Genomic DNA, 14,259 nt, shown 5'->3' with positions numbered 1-14,259 from the left:
GGAGAGTGAGTCTGGCCCCTGAAACAATTTTACCCTGCCTTTTCAGGCACTGGCCAAGTTTTATCTAGAGTGAAAAGTTTTAATACCATGTTTTTGTTTTAACTTATTAATTTCTATCATTTTGTATGTCCAGCTGTGCCTGGGCACATACACCTTTTATTGCACCAACTTTATTGTGGCACTTGACCATTTGTATGAATAAAAATGATTAGAACACCTCAGAAGCATTCCGGAAGAAAGTCAGACCAAGGTTGACTTGACCCCGCTAGGGAATGAATGATTGTTGGGGTGCCACTGCAGTCATGGTTCCCAGATCCACAGTATGCCCCATCTCATGTACCAGTCTACTGTGGAAGCAGCAACTTGGCCACACATTCTTGAAGAAACTCCATGTTTACCTCATAACATGTAATTTTGCCCTTAGCTATAGTGCTTCCTAATCTTTTATTGTTCGCATCTGTCTGTCTTAAATGACAATAGTGTGCACTTCTGGGGATGAAGTCAAACTGCAGGAGAGTCTTTTTGGCCTGGCAGGCCAGACTCTTATCCTTCCCCCAACCCCCAGTGGCCAACTTTGACAGGTGGGACAGCCCACCAGTCAATCATCTGACAAAATGATGGTGCCAGATGATTGACACATGTCAAAGTCCCCTGTGCATTGCTTCCCAAATACTTGACAGCCAGCTGGAAGCACCATTTAAATGCTTTGCAAAGCCTTAGGAGATGCTGAGCACAGGGCTGGTAAAAGTGCTTTGTGCAATGGTTTTCCAGTGCCCACAAACACCCAGCTGTTGGGCATTTGAGAAGCACTTTGTGCAGCAATTGCCTGGCAGCCAGCTGTTTGCCAGCTGCTTGGGAAGCAATGCGCAGCAAGACTCTTCAAAATCCCCTTTACGTAAATCCCACCTTTATCTGTCCCATACCTTATGTCAGCTGTAGGGCAGGATGCATGGCCTGCCTGAAATGGCCAAATGGTTGGGTTTGGTGGACTGAAGGTTCCTCGTTTCTAATTTAATGCAAGCTCCAAACTCTTCACACTATTCATCTTTTGAGAAGAGATGGCAATGCAATACTATTTTTAACTTTTCCAAAAAGATGAGGGAAGAGATCTTAACACATTTCATTTATTTCATAAAATTTATATACCTCTTAATTGTAGAAAAAACCTCAAAGCAGTTTTTGCTTGAAGCCTTTGGGGAAAATAAAGAAGAATTTCTTCATCCTTTGAAGTGTATAAAGACAAGGTCAGTTTTTGTTCAAGCAGTTTCTTCCCAACCTTTGAAAATTTAAGTGCTTTCTAAACCTAGCAAATACCTAATGGAATAAAATGGCATAATTTTTTGTTTAAGTGATAGATTAATCTTAACAATTCAGATTAATGGTTAAGATTGATGCTATTAATCTTAACCCTGTCTAATCAGAAGGAAAGCCTACTGACTTCAGTGGGGCTTATTCCCAGGTAAGTGGGGTTAGTACTGTAGCCTACGTTCTGATATTGGTCAACATCTATCTCTGGCAAATCTTTAAGCTGTGAGAGCACAGCAGGGAAAACACAGCACACAACAAAGAAAAGTTTAGCAAATTGAAGCAAAATAAATGTTGGCTTCTTTCAGGGTACTCCTTTCCATATTGGTATACAAAAGGAACTTTATTTTGAGCTGATTCAACTGTTCCTTCTTAATGCAACATGATTTTTTCGAATTAGGAGGTTGGAACACACCTTGGAATTCATCTAGTCCAACTCACTGCTGAATGCACGACCTGCAACATAGGATGCTTTGTGCAACTACAGTGTTTCTGACATGCCTCTTCTTAAATTCCTCCAGCAAAGGAGAGCCCTCCGCTTGCAGAGGCAACATCTTCCACTGTCAAACAGCTCATACTGTTAGGCAGGTCCTTCTTATGTTTAGCCTAAATCTGCTACCCTGCACTTTTTCTACTAACTTATTCTTAGTCTTGCCCTCTGAGCAACAGAGACCAAGCCTGCTATGTCTTGTGCGTGACATCCCTTTTGACACTTGAAGACTGCCATTGTGCATCCTTTTGACATTTGTCTTCTTTAGGCTACCCAGCTCTTTCAACCATTCTTCAGAGGACATGGTTTCCAGACCCCTCACTTTCCCAGTCATTATCCTCTGGACATGTTCCAGTTTGTCAATGTCCTTCTTAAAGGATGCTGTGTTCTTGTGATTGCACATAGCATTCAAGCTTCAGCCCAAACAGTGCAGAACATTTGTAATGAATAATAGCTTTTGTGCCTTTATGGTCACTGATCTCACTGGGGTGGTAATTCTATGTCTGGAATGTAGGTGGACCTTACCTGATTGAATGCAGCACATAGAAAACTAGTCTAGCACTCTTCTCATTGACATGCAGTTTTCTATTTGCAGATATATTTTTCTTCTATTTTGTTTAGTATAGAAAAATATTCAAACATGTGAAATCCCGCATGCAGTCTGAAGTGGTGTAGATCAGATTTAGTACCTGAGTGAGAAGTGGCCCTCCATGACATTATAAGAGAAAAATCTTACTCCTCTGTACCATATTTTTCTGACTGATGCTTTCCTGAATTGATGTGCTTTGGGCAAGAATCCTTTTGGGTCTGGGTAATGCTAGTAATCCATTGTTTCGATTTCCACTTGACTGGATGAGGTTGTTTGGACATGATCCAGTTACGGAGCAGTAGATTCATTTTGTTACATTCTGTTATCATTTTGCTATTCAAACATGTGAAGACATCCACATAGCCTCTGCCTACTTGTGTGGGCAGACAGCAGGCAACTTGGAAACACATCCAACTGTACTGATGTGTATAAGGATGTCCGTCTGCAAGTTGAAATGCAGTGGAAAACAGTAACCTCTCTGGGTTTTATGCTGGCATTGTATACATAGACTGTGTCTTTCACCAGGTGTTTATCCATGCTGCAGTCTTTCCCTGACCCTAATTAATCCAATGGGATGCACAGCCATACTCTGTTGAACTGTATGACAGAAAGAGAGAGGCTGTAGTCTAGCATATTCATGGGGGGAAACTGTCAGCCCCTGCCAAGGTCCTGTGGGGAAATAGAGTCATCTGACTCTGCTTTCTCTCTTTCAAGCCAATCAATTGGCAGCAGCGCCAGTTGGACTCAGGCCATTCTCATAGAGGCCTCCATGGCAGGCAGCTGCTGTGTATTGCATAATACAAATATACATATGCATGTTGATAGCATTCTGGTAAATAACATCACGTCTAGTTTGGACCTTATAGTGTGGGAAATATCTCCCAGTTTATGAAGCTTTGGATGCTGTAAGGAGGGGACAGTTGGGCAACGAGTGCATGATGTAATTCTGGTTGCAAGTTGACTGCATGGGCTGGAAGTTTGCTAGATGCACAACCTGTTCCTCTTCAAAGCCATATGCCCTTGAAACACACAAAGATGTTTTGCTTTCCTTCTTTCTGAGGAAACTGCACTTCCCGAGTCTGTGTTGAAAACAGAAAAACAACACCTCTGAAAAAGCAGCACTTACAAGTTGACCCCACACCTCTTTGTGGGGACTGGGGCTAAGGAAACAGCACTTCTTATTCCTGAATAAAGCACATTAGCCAAGTCCTGCAGTACAACTAAGGGAATTAAAGCAATCTCCATATTTTCTATTCCTCCCTATCAAATTATGACATTGCATTATTAACTCAAATAGACTTGATGAACTTCCATTACAGCAAAGCAAACTTTTTTTTTTTAACACTGTAAAGCGGTTATGCTGAGAATTTTTAAAAAGGTCACTGAACAAGGGTGTTCTGCCATGAACAGCATTTGGTATTTATTCCCTTATTTAGAAAGTTCAATAATGGATGTGGGGCTGAAAACCTCTAGCATTTGGTGACTCGTCCAGAATAGCAAACAGGCAACTTGCTACCTAAGATTTGTTGCAAACCTGTGAGATGACTGCTTTCTTCCATAATGAATCAGATGACACAAGGTGATGGTGAGGAGTGCATGAATCACAGATGATTCATAAAGAGAATTAGGCTGAGCACAAGAGCAAAAGGGGTCAACACATGGGCCTCACATGGCAAAATGAAACTTCGGGTGCAGCTTACTGAGACAAGAAGAGTTAGATACTCAGTAGGCAGGCATTGGATCCCAGCTCCATTTTTAGATAAGATAATAACATGGAAGAAGGTGGAGGTGCTTGTTCTTTCTTGTGAACCCTTTTTCTTCCTTGGAAATGTCCCTCGCGAGGCAGTTTCTTTCCACACAGTCCAACTTTCAGTTCAGAAGTTCAGAATGTAAGATCAGGACAGTGGCCCATCTAGTCCAGCACCCTATTCCTACCAGGTGCCTTCAGGAAACCTGCAGTAGTTAGGACCTGAATGAAAGGGCACTCTCTCTTTCTGTGGTTTCTAGCAACTGGTATACCCCCCAAGTGTGGAGGCAGAGCACTTCCCCCAACAGCATGTAACTGAATATGCTTTTCTCTGCTAAATAACGACTTGTATTTTGGGAATTCCAGGCCTCTCTAGTCAGCTGATATGCCAGAAATATAACCGCTTTTAATATTGTCATCTTGTTTTAATTGATTATCCTTTTTAATTTTTATTACTAGCTGCAGTTGTGGTTTCTAAAAATAAATAAAAAAATTATCCCATTAAGAATTTCTCCCATCTTCTTCATTAATGTTTGCTCTCTTTGGTTTTATTTATTGAATGATTAAATTACCATTAGCAGATGGCAATTGAAGTATATAAAATGCAAATGCCTCCAGTATCAAGCAAGCATATTTTACTGACAAAACCCAATTTACAAGCATGTGGCAATTGCTCTCTGTTTTGCACACAGAATGGAAAATGATAGGGATGCACAGACCATCTCACTTAGATAAATTAAAAATAATTTATTCATCAGATCAAAGTACTGCCAATAGTGCAGTTCGGAATATGGATTGGGAGATGGAATTTGAACATACGGTTTTCAGTTTACTCTTCATCAAGGAGGTGAACTGTCTCTTTCTCTCCCCCCCCCCCCCCGTCAGTTTAACAGGAGGCCACCAGGGCATTTGGGGTGCTAAAGAGTAGGTTAGTTTGGATCTGGTGGTTACACACACCCTTATGTTATGCCAAGAAATGTATTGGTCTTTAAGACTCAGAGCTTGCATTAAAAACTTGGCACTAAAGCATTGATCTAATGCAGAACAGACCTTTGTGTGCAGAATGAAAAATACCAGAGTGAAAGATACCAGAATGAAAGATGCAAAAGCAGCAAGACTGATTAGTTTTTATTGGACCTTATGTATATTAATAAAAGTGTATGTAATATCCCCGGTCATTTTCATTGTTTTCAGAAAAATCATTGCACTTTCATTTACTTTGCAGCTAGTGCTCAGTACTAGTTCCACCCCAGGAGTCATACAACATATTCAGTACAATCCGGTGGAACAATTCTATATTCACTGGGCACTATTCCCCCAAGAAATACCACATAGGATTATAGCCACATTACTGCAAACATATCATTAGGGAGTATGCATGCTATACTTTCTTGTATAGCAGTTTCTTGTAGAAGCATAAGCTTGCTGCCATTGACGTTGGGGAGAGAGGAGGGTAACCGTCCTGTAATTATTTTATTTGTCACCAAGTCAGCTGTTTGTGGGAAAAACAAGGTGGCACCAAAAGCTGTCCTGGCCTCCTTGCCTGGATGTAATCACCAGCTCTAATCTCCCTTGCTTCAGCGGAGGGTCTGTGTAATGGAAAATACATGGCAAAGTATTGTACTGTATCACAAGGAGAGGGTGGCATCTAACAGTTATTTCTCTCATGTTTTATGTTAGCCTTGTATAAGTAACCTGAAATTGCTTAAAGGTAAAGGTAAAGGTACCCCTGCCCGTATGGGCCAGTCTTGACAGACTCTGGGGTTGTGCGCCCATCTCACTTAAGAGGCCAGGGGCCAGCACTGTCCGGAGACACTTCCGGGTCACGTGGCCAGCGTGACATCGCTGCTCTGGCGAGCCAGAGCCGCACACGGAAACGCCGTTTACCTTCCCGCTGGTAAGCGGTCCCTATTTATCTACTTGCACCCGGAGGTGCTTTCGAACTGCTAGGTTGGCAGGCGCTGGGACCGAGCAGCGGGAGCGCACCCCGCCGCAGGGATTCGAACCGCCGATAATAAAATACTTCTAGGCTGCGTCTTACATAAAGAATTAACTGTGTGTAGAAATGGATGATGTCATGCGAAAGGGTAGGACCACACCATGCGAATAAGGGTGTTAGGCTTTCCTTACAGGCCATCAAGATAAGCCTAGGCAAGTGCATGAAGTTAGCACAGGAGTAGGGAGATTCCAACAGCAACTTTGACTGGAGGGGTAGGAGGATGTGCTGCTGTTTGGGAAGGAATTTGCCAGCAAGTCAATGGGCCATAAGATGTCTGCTTCTCTAATGCTGGTGCTTCTGTTCTCATCTAGCAAAATAAGCATTATTAAAAATCAAACCTGAATCTAAATAAAACCCCTTCCCCATTGACAAGGAAAAAACCCCTGCTTTTCATCCAGATAGCAAGACAGCCAGAACCTCCACTGATTCTGGTTGTGATGTTAAAAAACTAACTTTAAGAACTAGTGCTTGGGCTCGCTTTTCCCTTCTTCCTCCCTTTCTTTTTTTCCTTGTGTGTCATGTGCTTGTAGCTTGTGAATCTGTGGGCAGAAAGAAACTGCCTTAGAACTGCCAGCCATTTTTGTAAGCCATTCTGACAGCCTTTTTGGCTAAAGGGAAGGGTATAGATGCTGTAAATAAATAAGAGTTTCCACATATAAAGCTGCTTTCCCCATTGATGTGAAAGGGAATTACGGTCGTGATCATCTGTCCACTAGCATACAAGTAAGCTCCATTGTAGAACTTGCTTCAGATTAAACATGGGCAGGACTGAGATGTAAGTAAATTAGAAAAGACACATTCCATTGAATGTAAGCCTGTGTAGGGTGTGTATACACATTTTATTTTAGGATCAATGTGGACTGAATACTTGGTTTTTTTCCATGTAGTCCACACACCAGTTAGATTTATTCCATTTTTTTGGCCTTAGAAGTCTTCCTAAGTGTTAAGTTGTGGGTTGACATAGCAGACGACACAGCGATTTCTCCAAGTAGCTCTTTATTCTTGTAAGCTGGAATAGAACTGCCTGCAAACAGCTCAGCCGGCCTGCTTTTATAGGCAGCCGGCTGTCAACATTGTAACAACAACAGCCCAGAGTTCCCGCCTAAAATAACTGACGTGGACCTGAGGGAAAACTATCTACAGACCTGAGTGAAAACTATATACAGTATCCCCCTGCTGGCCCAGGGTGAAACTTCACTACATAACACTAAGAAAGTAGTTTCATTCAGAAAATAAAAGCTCATAGGAGATTGATTATGCATTAACCCAGAGTGTGCCCATTTTAAAACAGATGTAGGCAGTTCCAGAAATATGTGTTTGTGTATCCAGACCTTCCCAATGACATTGGGGGTGGGCATCTACCAAGAGCACAATCATCACTTCCTTCATCATTAACTTTTAGCATGTGCAGGGAGACAAAGGTAGGGATTAACTAATAAAGGGGAGGATTTTAAAACTTATATCAAGTAACCACAACCACCCTTGTGGACAGTAGGATCTAAAAACAATCTAGATTTAAAGAGCATTTTGAGGACAAGCATGAATGATTCCAGGAAGCGAAGGGGGGAAAATTGTGCTGCAAACAAGTTAGGGCAGTGGTAGTGAACCTATGGCACGCATGCCAGAGAGGGCACTCAGAGCCCTCTCTGTGGGCACGCGCACCATCGCTCCAGCAGAGCCATAGCTTCCATGCTGGGGGTGGAAGGAGGAGGAGAGGAGGGCTCGCGCGTGCCGTCCAAAACCTGCAGCACTAGGGCCTGGCGAGCAAGTGAGGAGCTGAGCAGGTGTTGACTTTTGATGTGCCAGGGCCTCCTGCTTGTCTGTTTTTCCTACTCAGGAGTAAGCCGCCTTGAGTTCAGCAGGGCTTAACTCCCAGGTCAGTAAGCATATGAAGATGACAACCTAAGAAGGGGCTGCTGGGTTTATATGTTCGCTGGGCTTTCCCACAGAAACCAACAGAGAAATTCATTCCGTGGAGGCTGCGATCCGACAGCAGCCGAAGAAAGAGCAAATAATAATAATAATAATAATAATAATAATAATAATAATAATATTTATATCCCACCCATCTGGCTGGGTTTATTTATTTATATTTATTTGTATGTGCACACACAGGCAATCATTATTATCTCATATTAAAAATTGGGAGAGGGTGGCTCTTAGTACAGCCCTCCAGTGTACACTAGTGACCAAAATTGTGGAACCTTCTGGGAAAAATGTATTTCTGGGGTTTGATGGCTCATAACACCACTTTGTTTTGGAGTAATACCAGTGCTTTTTTTCCTGTGGGGACGCAGGGGGACAAATACCCCTTAAAATGTTGTGAATTTAACGGGAGAAGAAATTCACTGTTATTTATTTTCCCCGATTTGAACTGTATTTATTTTCCCCCGGTGGTGATTTTCTTGAGTCAAAATGAGAGTACCCCTAAACATTTTTTTAAGAAAAAAAGGACTGAGTTATACCATAAAATTATATATCAATGGAAAGATAATGTAATGAGGAATGTAATGCAATAACTTTTATGAAGGATTATTTATTACAACAACAGTCCTAAAGAAGAAATGTGAAACATACAAAAAAAAAATGAGATACACAGGTTAAATTACCGTGTTGGCATTTTGCGATATATAAGTGGGTTTTGGGTTGCAGTTTGAGCACTTGGTCTCTAAAAGGTTTTCCATCACTGAGGTAGGGTGTCTGCAGTGATACACAGAAAGTCCTTGTTGCACATTGGAACACAACATGGAGGTTTTTCCTTTTGTAGCATGTGTTAAGACCACCCTGACACTTTGATAAACCTATGCTAGGTTTGTAATCTCCAATTGGGAAAGTGAACTTTTCACTTTACTCCTTGAGGGGGAGCTCTTGTTCGTGCAACGAATCTCACTTAAGTTAACTAAGGGAGAAAAACCCAACAATCCATTAACAGAAGAGCTTTCCAATAAATGGTTTTGTTGAAACTAACCTGCACTGCTCTGCAACCCTTTACTTATGCTATTGGAACTTCTGTATCATTTTCATACAGAGCTGTAAATATTTGCTATGTTCTTGACATTTCACGTTCTCTGACTTTTTCTGAATTAAAAGAAGTACACACAAGTGGATAATTTGCTCAAATAAAGCCTGCATTATGGTTTAATAGAGTCTCTACTTCATTTAAAGATTACTATTATTTTTGGATCATTTTAGTTTATGCTTTTCAGCCACAACTTTTGAGCTGAATAAAAATATTTCCAATGTTCAGACTAATTTATTTAAAATAATGGCATAAATCAGAAGTAGCAACACCTGCGAATAATAATAATAATAAAAAAATATCAAGAATAATATAAATTAGTTGAAAAGAAATGAAAAAGAGAAAAATGCAACCCTCACACAATATGGCTAATTATAAACATCCTCATCAGACCAGGTAGTTCCCCTGTAAATATAACAGTATATTGAGACTGATTCTGAAGTGAAGATGTGAGATAGGTCTAGGCTCCACTCCATTTACATGGGTAGAGCTCCTCTTTGCATGACCCAATCATGGCCACTCATTGCCTGAATGAGCACTATGCATATATATGTGAGTTGAAGAGGCAATCACACATTACGTTCAAAGGGTATGTACACCCTTTGTACCTGTGTGTACAAACAGTTGAGTTGCACAAATTAAATGCCTTTCATACAAACACTTGTCTGTGTGTAGAGACAACTGGTACCTGAGTTCAGTGTAATGTGCGAACCAGTCTAGTTGGCATGAGTACCGTAGGTATTACAACAGTGGTTTTAAAGCGTGTAGCACTCCACACTGGTGTGGCAGGAAAGGATGGCGAGTGTGGTGGGAAGATTCAAGAGCAATCAAAGAAACATTTAAACAATTCAGTGTAGTATAGTACAGGCAACCCCCAATTTGCTTGGGGGTTGTGTTCCGGTCTTTGTGCATGTTGGAAGAGCACACATAAGCTCTCCACAACTCCGTTACATCCCGTTACACCCCTGTCATGCCCTCTTATGCGTCCAAAAATGGCCCATGCATGGTTGAGCGTTCTTTGAATGTACAGTCATAGCTCGTGTTGTGATTGCTTCATGATACATTTTTTCAGGTTGCGTCCCGCAGCGACCCGGAGGTACTGGAAAGGGTTACTTACGGGTTTCGCCGCTCGTGCATGCGCAGATGCGCAAAATGATGTCACACGCATGCACAGACGCGACGAATCACAACCAGCGCAGACGCGGGTTGCGTTCTGCTCATGTTGTGAACGGGACTCTGGAACGGATCCCGTTCGCAACCAGAGGTACCACTGTATGCAAAACAGGAGAGCCTGTATAGTATAGTATCTTCTTCTTCTTTTGATATACAACCAGGAACACTATCCATGCCTCTCTTCAAGAGCGTTAGCTATTCTTCTACAGTTCTCCATGGCATGGCATTGTGAACAGGGATTTTAAACTCTGAGAAATATGCAAGATCAGAAGAAAGAAAGACTTCTTTGTGTTGATGTGGTGATTTGTTTCTCTCAAATAAGATAATATTGTTTAAAATAAATGAGATTACCCACCAAAAGCAAGCTCACACCTCTCACTGAGTTTGTATACATACTTAAGATACATAAGTAAGAGGTTTATTTATAATTATATTTTAGGAATGATTCATGTTCTTATGCATTGTTTTATCATTTCTAGATGGCCCATGGTCATATTATAAAGTAGCTGGGTTCTGTGTTATAAATGAAGCACGGCTAGGAGTTGTTTCTGTGTTCCAATATATTTCTTATCCATAAAAAATCAGTGTGGTGCAAGCAGATTTTTATTCTGAAAATGTGGCCCAGAGAGAAAAGTTGGAGAACTACTGCATTAGAGAATGGTGCCATTGGCAGACAGGGTTTGCCCTGTGACCCTTCCACATCTTCTTTCAACATGTGGAAGGGTTTGTGTGAATGACCTTTCTAGGGAGAAAGGGAACAGAGATTTTCTACACTCTGATCTTTAGGATGCTGTCACCAACTTCTCCTGTCTTTGAATCAGCTGATGTATTGTGCTTTCTGATGGGGCCGCACTCTGACCTACATGCTGTTGAGGATGAATACTCTGCTTGACCTGAGGTGCAGGTCATATACTGCTCTTCAGGATTCTTGAACTGATTGGGTAGTATATCGCTTGATAATCATGTTACATTTTCTAATATATTTTGAGTTAGAGTTTAAAGAGAATATCTATATAATTTATTACCGCATTAGAAGTAAATGAAATCCATTAGAATCACTGGTACCATAGATAGGTCAAGATGATGATTAAGTTGTTTGCCTGATTTTCTAGAATATTTTAGCTGAATTACACTTTAATTGCCTAATGCAGCAAAAAATCTAGCTAGGTCATGCCCACTAATGGGTAAATTGAAGAGTCTGAACCTTGTAAATAGGTCACACTTTGCGAAAAGTGCAATAATTCTAATTGATAAAATAATGTTTTGCAGAGTGCTTTTCAGTCTCAGAAAAGATCTGGAGGGTACCACAAAGGACATTTGTCCTTCCCTGGTGACTTACAAAATTGACCTCAAAAAATTTTCTTTTTTAAAAAAAGTCTTCTAATTTACTTCCAGAAGCTGGAACTGCTAAGTTACTGAGAACGGTTATATGCTTTACTTATTATTTACTCATTGAAACACACCATCATTCAGCATAATATATTAGCTCCTTTCAGAAACTAATATTGGAATGACAATCAAAGAAAAATGTGTTATGTACAACCCAAATCTCCAAGTGTCAAGAGACTCCAGAGGTGCCAGTGCATACCCAGGACATATTTTTCTTGGAATTAAAGACAGCAGAGACTATGATATCTTTAGGACATATGGTTCGTGTGTTTGTTTGTTTTTTGTTTTTTGTTTAATAAAGTGTATATGCTGCTTAATTGTAAAAAAAAAAGTCCATTAAAGTGGTTTACAAAAAAGACAAAACAATATAAGTGAGAAAAAGTCACAAACATACTTTAAAACATACAATAGTTAAAACACTAAAACAAATAAAATGACCTCAATCTACACATATATACAACCTGAGCATAGGATGGTGGGGCTCACAGAATTAATATTCACATTGCTTCCCCTTTAGGATTCCAGGAGAGCCCCAAAGTCCAGCAGAGAGCAAGACCCACCTCTAGCTCCCATCCAGCTTTGCAGCTCTTTCACACAACAGCTCTGTGGGGAGTGAGGAAAAGACCCATCCATTTTTTCTATCACATAGAGCAACTTATTTGGATATGCTAAATTGTGGTATTTAACAAGCCAGTCAACCCTATTACTTTGACCAAGGAACAGGTTTGGCAAGCTTCCTCTTAGACATTCTACCCTCAGGTTGTAGGTTTGGAAAGGGGACCCAGGGTTCCATCCAGATTGATACCCCAAACAGTCAACATTTATATCCCCACCCTGGTCCCTGCAAATTCCTTTAACTGCTGATGCCTCTGTTCCAGTGTCATAAAATGAAACTGTGTCATAAAATGTGTTGAAAACAGTACATTTACCACCAGGAAAGAGAAAGAGCCACCTGATCTGAATTTGTGTGGGGGTGGGTGTAATGGAGGTGCTCCACTAATTTCTGTCCCAAGGTGAAAGTATCTTGGGAACAAAAGAGCATGCCCTTCCCATCCATTGCCAGTAATGGCTCCTTCCCCAAGTTATTCTAGGTAGTTTTTAGCTAAGCTGGTGTTGGTGGAGGACGATGGGTCCTGGCAGAGGGTTACCCAAATTGCTGCCAGTGGAAATGTGCTGAAGAACCATTTTCCACCTGAGGATTAGAAGGATGGCAGAAGAACTGGTCTGCTACAGCGAAGGGAAAGGGAAATCCTATTCCTTCTGTTCCTATGGAGTATATTTTCAGGGATCTGCCAGTTTCCATATTCTACGTCTATGCTGATAACACCAAAACTGAACAAAAACAAGTTTTGTTTTGGCAAGCCTATCTAGACATGCTAACAAGTTGTAATATATCTGTTTTTACATTATGCTGATTTTATTTGTATATTGATAATTGCTTTAGATTGCTCTATAGTCACTGCTTAGGGATTCTTTGATTAAGCAGTTTATTAAAGCTCTGTTGAGTTGCCTACAAGCATCAAACTTGCCAGACTTCTTTGACCAGAGAAAACAGTGGGACTAATCCTACCCATGACTCTATGGTGCCACCTTCAACTGATTCCATCCTGGACAATCATCATCCAGAGTTAAAACAAATTTTCTAGTGCTGAGGCATTTGCTGCTGTGGCAGCAGCTTAATATATGGCATTCGGCAGAAGACACATTCTTCCATTTCTCTGAAATCCCCTTTAGACCTCCTCTATATAGTGAAACTTCCTCATAGGCATCCTGAAAATTTAATTAGAATGCCGGCTGCATCCCTTTGTACCCCTCCGCTTTAATATCTCTAAATGACATCTTTTATTAGCTCGGTTAGTGAAACATGACCATGCCCTCCCTGCAATAGGCTGCCCATTCTTAATCAAGACATGCTTCTTTCTTTAGTGTTCCCAACTGATATCTAAAAATAGTGCCCAAGCCTTTCTGTGAAATTGAAGTTAAACTAACTGGTCTATAATCTTCAGGAGCTCCCTCTGGACGTCCCTTAATTATCACATTAAACTGGCCAATTTCCAACCTACAGGGTTCCTTCTCAAAATCACATTAACAGAGTGTTAATGGATCTCTCCTAAATTGCCTTTAGCAGTTAGATTCTCTCTTCCACCCACAGAATCCTTGGACTTGTTTATCTTTACAATTTTATTAAAACACATACAGGCACCTCTGTTACACTTCTTCCCAGTGGAAAAATGTTACATAATTACCTGTGTCCAAAAAAAACCAAAAACAAAAACAAAGGGAAGTCATGGTGACTAAGGAGCCATCCAGTCCTTTCGCCTTAGGGCTCAAATAGCCCCCAGATTTTAAAAGATTGGCCAGAACTGAGGGAACTTGCATAAATATTCCACACAATTGTGCCTTATTCAGTGTACTATTTTTTATTCTGTAGTAATGAGATACCCATCATTAGGCATCGTGCTATACAGTGGTACCTCGCAAGACGAATGCCTTGTAAGACGAAAAATGCGCAAGACGAAAGGGTTTTTCGATTTCCCCTATGGGCTTG

The sequence above is a fragment of the Podarcis cretensis genome (genome assembly GCF_951804945.1).
Source record: "Podarcis cretensis genome assembly, chromosome: 3".
NCBI classification, from domain to species: domain Eukaryota; kingdom Metazoa; phylum Chordata; class Lepidosauria; order Squamata; family Lacertidae; genus Podarcis; species Podarcis cretensis.
The sequence above is the reverse complement of the archived record's forward strand: the minus strand, read 5'-3'. Positions refer to the sequence as shown.